The sequence below is a fragment of the Hippocampus comes genome, unplaced genomic scaffold (genome assembly GCF_001891065.2).
Source record: "Hippocampus comes isolate QL1 unplaced genomic scaffold, H_comes_QL1_v1.1 scaffold41, whole genome shotgun sequence".
In the NCBI taxonomy this organism is placed as follows: Eukaryota; Metazoa; Chordata; class Actinopteri; order Syngnathiformes; family Syngnathidae; genus Hippocampus; species Hippocampus comes.
The window spans coordinates 1,111,666-1,120,007 of NW_017805153.1; the positions used below are offsets into that span (position 1 = coordinate 1,111,666).

Below are 8,342 nucleotides of genomic sequence, written 5' to 3' on the forward strand. Positions count from 1 at the left end.
GGGTCCTGCTGTTGGTTCAGTTAAAACGAATAGCGGCCTCACTTTGACTTTTCACAATAATGCCCCAAAAGTTTATCGACCATGACTTGAGCATTTTGTCAAATGCAGTTCAGTGTCAGTCCTACAAACTTTAATGGTCAAAAGTAATTTTCTTTGAAATTGAAAGACTACAATTGTAAAGGGTGTAACTCAATTCGATGTTCATTTCAACATGTGACATTAAACTCTGCAGTCCTTTCAATTCTCTGTGGCTGGTTTGAAGAAAAGTGAGCTGAGCTCTTCTGAATTTGGGAAAATGGGCCTCCACTGCCAGTTGCATGAGGTCTCCCTTTCAAGCAACCAGGAATGAGTGGAATGTGGCGGATTGTAGCTGGGTGAGATCAGTCACAGTTATGAACCATTCTGGGGTCATGACCTCAGAGCTGAGATTGACAGATTGCATACCTCGCAATTGACACTTGAAATGAACTTATGGCGAGCAGAAACTTTAACCTGCGAGACAAAACAAATGTGAGGCAACTTGGCAACTGTTGTTCAACCCTTGAGCATTGTGCCAAACCCCCACAAAAATTGGTTTGGGGGCGCGGTCAACTTTGCACTGCATGGCATTCTGACCGACTCTCTGCTCGCACTCTTGCAAGAATGTGTTCTGCTTCTCTGTGTGGTGCATGTGCAACAAAAGTAGTAGATCTCGGAGATCTCTGTCTTGACCGTGCCTTGTGCTCGTGTGATGCTGTTAGTGTGACATTGTCATTTGTTGTCTCAAACGGAAAATGCTTCGTGTGAGTTTCACGATGCAACATTCTGTAAACTGCAGCCAGTTTACATGAATGACCTAGCTTTGAAAAGTTGTTGTTTTTTTTCCCCTGACGTGCAAAGTGGGGAGATGAATAAATTATACGAGAATGTCAGGCTCTTCGACCGCGCCTCCTTTCGCTTGAGCTGGGCAGTGAAGGTATTGCAATGCGATAGTAATGTGCCCGGGCCCACCTTGCAGTTTGGGGGGGGGGGGGGGCGGAATTTAAGAGCTCACTTTTACCCATGACAGAGGATGTAACATAAAAAGTGAGGACCTCCAAATATAAAAGCCCTGTATTCGCTTTGGCCATTAGATGAATCAGAGAGGAGCTGCAGTTGGCAGAGTTTAACCTGTGGCATTAATCAAACTACATTCATAATTTATAAAGAGAGAAAGGTGGCAGGGTGAAGCCTCCAGTACAATACAGCCATTAATTATAAACTGAATAAATGATGCGCCCACTGGGCAGCCGGCGGACTAGCCGTTAGCATTCAGCCTCATAGTCGAGAGGAACCGGGTTCAAATCTCAGATCAGGCACTCCTGTGTGTAGTCTGCCACCATTTTCAAAACATTGGAACTCCAGGTTAATCGAAGACTCTAAATTGTCCATTGGTGTGAACGTGCGTGTAAATACAGTGGCACCTCAAGATCCGAATGCTCCTTGAAACATACAATTCGAGATTTACACAAAATGCTTGAAGAAAAATTATTTCTATTTCCATCTTTGATATACAAAAAGACTTGGCAAGAACCAGCGGATGGATCTATGTTATGTTTCTTCTCACGCTGCATAGCCATCATTGGTTACGTGCATAAGGCATTACTGTAATCTCTCTGGATTCAAATTTCTTCCTGTCCGGCATTGGAATGGTTTTGAAAGCAGGCAAGCAAGAAGAGATGTCAGGAGGCTGAGCTGGTGGGGTTGGACCTGCTCAATGGAAACAAGACATGAGCATCTGTCCAATAACTGTCTGCCATTTTTACATGTGTGCCACTGATGAGTTACACATCACTTCTGCCTCCTTATAATCGCCTCAAACAGACAATATGGAACCCCGCCCCACCCCTCCCTCCCCACCTCCGCAAATATACACTGGCCCATAAGTAAAATCAATAAACCTCCATGGTACTAATTGTTCATCTGTTGCGACTTGCCACAGTAAGACCATTCAGGACACTGAGGTTCTTGTGGAATGAATAAACAATCTGCTTTCACATTGATATTCAATATGCAATCATCCATTATCTGAACAGTGTTGTCCTCACATTGTGTTGCTAGAATTAATCTGTATCTGTGAAAAACTTATATTCTTAGAGAAAAAGTATGCTTGTGTGGTTTTAAGGCGAAAATTTGCTCGTGCGGAGTTTTTGATGGTGTAGTGGTTCATTCGCACCTGACTTCTCTGCAGGCAGCGTCGGCTTCAGTTTCCAATCACTGAAGGTGTACATCAAGGATGCGCAACTGGGGAACACACAGTAGATTGGCCCATGGATTAATGTAAAAATAATGATAAATGTTTTTGTTTTTTTAAGTGGAAGGGTTTTTTTTTTTTTTAGATCAACCACCCCCCCCCAAAAAATATTAAATGTAGATTTTCCACAAATTCTGGAAGGGAACGGGAGGAAAAAAATCAGGAAAATAATCGTGAAAAATCCTAAATAAGAAACAAATGTTGGAAAAAAAAAGAAGAAAAAAAACTGTGGAAATCCAAACTGAATATACAGGAGCAGAATGTAGTTTTATGTTGTAATAAGACAAGAAGATAAGAAAACCTTAATTTGTCTCATAACGGAGAAATTTGCAATCTACAGCAGCAAAATTGAAGGGGAAGTATTGCATGCACAAAATAAACGTTTCAGAAAAAGAACTGTACACAGTACAGAATGTAATATAAAATATAAAATACAGATATAAGCATATACAGGTATGTGCTAGTGTAGGTTTCCATCAGGTACTCTGGCTTCCTCCCACCTTAGAGAAACATTCCTTGAATGCAGTAAATTGTGCATAGGTTTGAATGTGAATGTTAGGTGTTTGTATGTGCCCTGAAGGTAAGCGGTGTAGAGAATGGCTGGATCGATGAATGGGCTTGTATTCTGCGACTGCAAAAGCAATTCACAGCACTAAACTAGACATACGTTCCTTGAATCCAACACATGATAAAACAATGTTACAAAACTGCTTGTTTGTTGACCTGCCGCTTTAGGGAGCATCTCTCCTCAGCCGATGAAATCTGCACATCGATCCACTGGCGCTCAAATGCCAAATGTTGACTCCAACCTTTGACTAATCAAAGAGCAAACTAACAGGGGCAACCCCATGTGAGCCAAGCAGCGGGGCGCATCAATTCCCTGCTAAGCTGCTAAGACCTTTGTAACATGGGAACAATTATGTCGATTTATCCTCCGTTAGCAGTGCAGTCGGAATTATTGTAGGGAATCAGGAAAGTGGGACCTTTGAACAAAAGATGTGTCAGCCTTTTCAGCACGACTGGAGCAGAGGCGATTGCTCTGAGACTGCAAGGGAAGCTCAGCTTCCCCTAAAATGTCAAAAAATAAGTGATCAAATATATGTGTGTACATACAATTGTGTGTACATGTCATTGAGTAAATATGCGCTACAAGACGCTCAACTTCTGCTCCGAATCACAGCTTCTTGCTTCTGGTTACGACGCGACTCTCTTCTCGTTCATTCCCGCAGCTTCAGTGTGCTTTAAACTGTGTGGACGCTGAGCGTCTACAACGCGGACGCTGGGCGTCTCGAGAGTAGTCCCAATGCATTGAAACGAGACGAGTCATTGGATAAATGCTGGTTTTGTCCCGCCCATCGGACGCTCAGCGTCTCTGGGAGTCGATGGACAGTGGGCGTGTATCGGCTGGCCCGGATCCTGAGCTTTTCCTTATGATGATTGGATGATCTGTCTGAGGCTGAATCTCTTTTTGATTGACAGCGAAATGAGCCAATCACCGATATTTTGGTGGAGGCATCTGTGGGAGCATTTTTCAATTCTCATTCTGTTCTAAGTTGAACTGGAGACTTCTTCTAATCATCTTAGCGACACTCTCTTTGTTGAAAGTGACTGGCGACAGATTAATCTTTTATTTCTGGTGTGTTTTATTGTAGTTGCTTGTGTTCGCAGACTGACTGATATCACCCCAGTTAAGACCCTGGAAAAGATGCCTTGTTGGTATGACAGGGTCACAGATCATTTTCTTGAAAAGGAACGGAGAGTAGAATTCACGTATAAATAAACAGACATGTTTTATGATGTAGCCCGAAATTGAGCTTCCCCTCCTTGACAGACCAGCATCCGCCACTGGACTGCAGAATATATTCAACAAAGAAATTCTACACCAGCTATTGAACAAATCATACAATAGACACTTGCCTTCACATTTGTGCCTTCTATAAAACGTTTCCAGAATGGCCTACATATTTACGCCTTCTACAAGGCAAACCATAGAGCTCGCTATTAGTTTTCTATTTCATGTTACCAAGAGGCTCCTATGAACCCCAAACCCCCAAAATTTTCCACCAAGCAGTATGATGTAGTCGGCAGTTTTGGGAGTTTGTTATAAAGGGTCACTAAAACTAAACGATGCAACCACAATGCAGGAGACAGTATTAAATGAATCATGCCCTCCACAATGTGGACAGATTGTTCATAATATTTGTGGCCCCGACACAAGCTTCCACTGACATGGAACATGAGTAATGCCTTGCTGTGTGGTTTCTTGGCACTTCTTTTCTGCAGCAATAAAGAGAACAGAAAAGGGTACTTGATTAGTTCAAAGATTATCTCAGAGCTTAAGTGCTTTGGTTCTCTCACCCTTTGTCCTGCTGCTGATTAGTGCCATGTCTGGTCACTTGTAGAACCAATGCACTTATTCATGTAGTTCAATGCCCACAGGGCATGTAAATGGTAGCTATCACCTGTGTTAAAGCTTCAGTTCTAATTTAAATGCACCCTATCCTCCCCCTTTATTCAAACTCATTTTAGTGAGGTGGAAAGGAGCCAGAGTTCTCTTCTTAAAAGACTGAAATTTGAATGCCAAGCTCTTGAATCTCTAGCCGAGAATGGCAGTCTTTGAGGAGGATTTTGGCAAGGTATGAAAAAGACTGAACCCACCAGCAGGCTCGGCTGCCAAAGCCCCCAAAGCTTCAAAAACCTCCCTGGGCTCCAAATATGGCAAGACCTGCGTTTGACAGCAAACACAAAATTGGCATTTTGTAAATCCAAAATGCTTTCGAATTGTCAATAACCCTACAAGTGTATTGTGCACCCTCTCTCAATGAACAGTGTTTGATCCATTTTAGTCACGAGTCACACCAACTTATTTAAACTTAAGATAGTGTGAGAATTGGTCTTCAGCAGTGTCACATTACAGTGCAAAAATAACCTTCTTCACTTATATTCAAAAGCAGAAGTATTGTGTGAAATGGAACTGTCATTTTAGAATTATCATAGCTGTACCTCAGCCTCGCCAATGCCCAGTAAAAGTAAAACACACACACGCACGCACGCACGCACGCACGCACGCACGCACACACACACACACACACACACACACACACACACACACACACACACACACACACACTCTTACAGCAACATGTACAGCTTTGCCCAGGGTTTCATTATTGATAGCAGTGTACATTCACTGTTTGTATTATTCATGGACAATGTCAGGTGTAGTTCCCATCAGATAGTTGCACCTTCTAACACGTGAAGCTTGCTTGTGTGGAAAAAAAAAATACAGGACGAGAACAACAAATTTCTGTCTTGGGTGAAACTTAACACAGACTTGGTTTCTGAACCACATTCAGCAAATTCCAATGAATTCCACTTTATTTAAATCAACAGGGATGCCTGAGCTTCATGTTAGGTTGTTCCAATTTGGAATCCTCATAAAGCTGCGGGCTCATTTAAAGGAAAAGCTGGCAAACAGACCCTGGAGCTACTTGCAACATTCAGCTAAATAGCTGGAACTTAAGCATCCATCGTAGAAAAAGACAATTTCAGCCTTGGTTATTCTCAGTTGCTTGAACTATGTGAGCGAAAAAAAGTTGATCGCACTTGACGCGGATCGAAGTTCAACCCGACGCTGGGAACAATGACAGCGGGATGCTCATGTGTTCAAATGTAATGCTCTAACTGCATGCTGCAACAAAGCCTCATCCATCCTGCTGATAAATGACAGCACATGTGACCCTCGCTCTATTGGTTCTAATGAAATGCTGACAATGAAAGTGACTTAAACAACAAAGGACCACTTACATTGAAGAGCTTCTCATGGTCCACCAACACAAAAGAAAGAGAGGCATGCAGTCGTATTGTCTGGAGACGCAGTAGTGTGCAAGCTTCAAGAAGGAGATGGTGAGCTGGAAGGAGAAGAGTCGTTCATCCACACATCGAGTTTACGCACAAATCTAAACGTTGAGGACCTATTCTTGCTCATCTCCTGTTCAGAGCATTGCCGACACTTGCTCCCGCCTCCCCTTCAAGCCTTCGGGTTTTGCTTGTCATGTGTTCAGGCTCGGGCAAGCGTGAAGCGGGCGGGTGCATCCGGCCCTCCGAGTGCTTTGTCTAACATTTGAGCTTCCATTTCGTCAAACATTCAGCTTCTCTGGTCCCTCCTATGTCCTGGATGAAGTATAGCACCAGCTTCCATTTCCATGTTTCAGTTAACAATACTGTATTTGGAATATTTTACTTTTTAACCTCTTGTGCGCAAAGAGTTGAACCTTTGGAATGGGTTAGCTTAACCTAACCAAAACCCATCGAGTGTGTAATTAAGCAAACAATACATTGTGTCTTGCCTATAACCCAAAAAAGTTTCTGGGAGCAAGCCGTTCTGAATTTTGCTTCACTGAGACAACAGCGGGGCTAATGCACATAACTTGTCCATGATTGGTGTAAAAATGTGATGCTTCGTGTAAAAATGATCTGTCCTGACAGCGCCTTGCATGGCAGCAGCCTCCGACTGGCGTATGAATGTGTAGGTGAATGTGAAGCGTTTGGGCACCGTATGGTGTTGATATAGCGCTCCATTTACCATTTTACCGCGTAGTTACAATAAGATAACATGTACCAAAAGAATTATTTGAAAATGACGCACGATATTTTATAGTATATTTAAAAATGATAAATGTCTTAAATAAGTTAGAATATATCCACTGAAAGTGGGAGGGATAAAAATTGGCCACTATATTGCAGATACCTACTGCAAACTTGGGTTTGAATAATATCCCCCAAGATAAACAGGAGTGGGCCAATCCCATTTAAGGCCAATTTAGAGTGTTCCACTCACCTGCCATGCATGTTTTTGAAATGTGGGAGGAAACTGGAGTACCCTGAGAAAACCCACACAGGCACGGGGTGAACATGCAAACTCTGCACAGGAAGGCCAGAGCCGAAATGGAACCCTGCGTCTCTGCACTGTGAGGCGGGGAAGCTAACCAGTTAAACTAAACTTTTTAAAATACAACTCGCATTTATGATGAATGTAATTGAATGTAATTGTCGTGACATTCTATTCATGCACTTTAGTGAGGTTCTCATTATCACACAGTTGTTTACCTAAACCTACTGAGCACATTTTGGTGAGGACGATGGAGCTTCAATTCGTGACACTGACCTAATTCTTTTCAAGGTGAGAGACGCCAGGCAGGTGTGGGCGGTTATTCATAGGGGTGCATCATGAACGCTATGTTCAAACATATTTGTGTCTTTATTTGTCCTTTCTACCAGGACACCCGAGGCCTCCATTCAATGATCAACTTTGTGGTCGTTTCATTGGACTTGTGGCAGCATGTCTTGGACATTTGGGGTAAGAGAGAAGCTGTCAACTGATCACCACCTGGTATTGTGTTGTCCGTGATGGTGGGGTAACATGTTGGTATCCAACCAAGCAGACCCAAACGTATTATAAGGGTCTGCTGAAAACATTTGACACAACCCCCTGTCAAGAGAGGGCCCATTGAATCCGGGTAGACCAAATTCGGTGTCTCCATTGTTGAGGCAGCCGACCGGAGCTGTGGCCAAAAGGTGGTTAGTGCCTGTCATGGAAAAACTCCTCTTACTTGTTGGTTAGTGTTCACCAATGGTGAGGGGTGTAGTGAAGCTGAAAAAGGAGTCTTACTCGGCCTTTTCGTTCTGTGACACTCAAGAAGCAGGGTAGGTAGGTAGGCAGGTAGGTAGGTAGGTAGGTAGGTAGGTAGGTAGGTAGACAGATAGAAAGATAGATAGATAGATAGATAGATAGATAGATAGATAGATAGATAGATAGATAGATAGAGAGAGAGAAAGAGAGAAAGAGAGATGGAGAGATGGATAGATACGTGTGTGAATATATATATATGTAGTACACACTTATGAGGATGGAATGTGGTATAGGTATAGGTCTTGGGGGGGGGACTTTTATATATACAGTTAAACTCCTCTAGAACGAAACATACATGGGCGAAAATACCCCCTTATGTGAAAAAATCTTCATGCATTAACACAATTCCCATTCTCCTGCACCCCATACGACGAAAAC

At 42.8% G+C, this 8,342-nt stretch overlaps 1 protein-coding gene across 3 annotated transcripts in view; it reads right to left on the bottom strand.

The window, feature by feature from the left end:
- LOC109515038 (E3 ubiquitin-protein ligase Midline-1-like) overlaps positions 1-8,342 on the bottom strand; it is a 42,873-nt gene that overhangs the window by 22,679 nt on the left and 11,852 nt on the right. The window contains exon 2 of one of the 3 annotated variants that reach the window (XM_019868598.1): positions 6,080-6,183. The exons of 1 other annotated variant lie outside the window; for it this stretch is intronic. The gene's annotated coding sequence lies outside the window, so the exon portion shown is untranslated. Of the gene's footprint in view, positions 1-6,079; positions 6,310-8,342 lie in introns of those variants that run through there. One more of the 3 variants, XM_019868597.1, reaches the window with a different exon arrangement.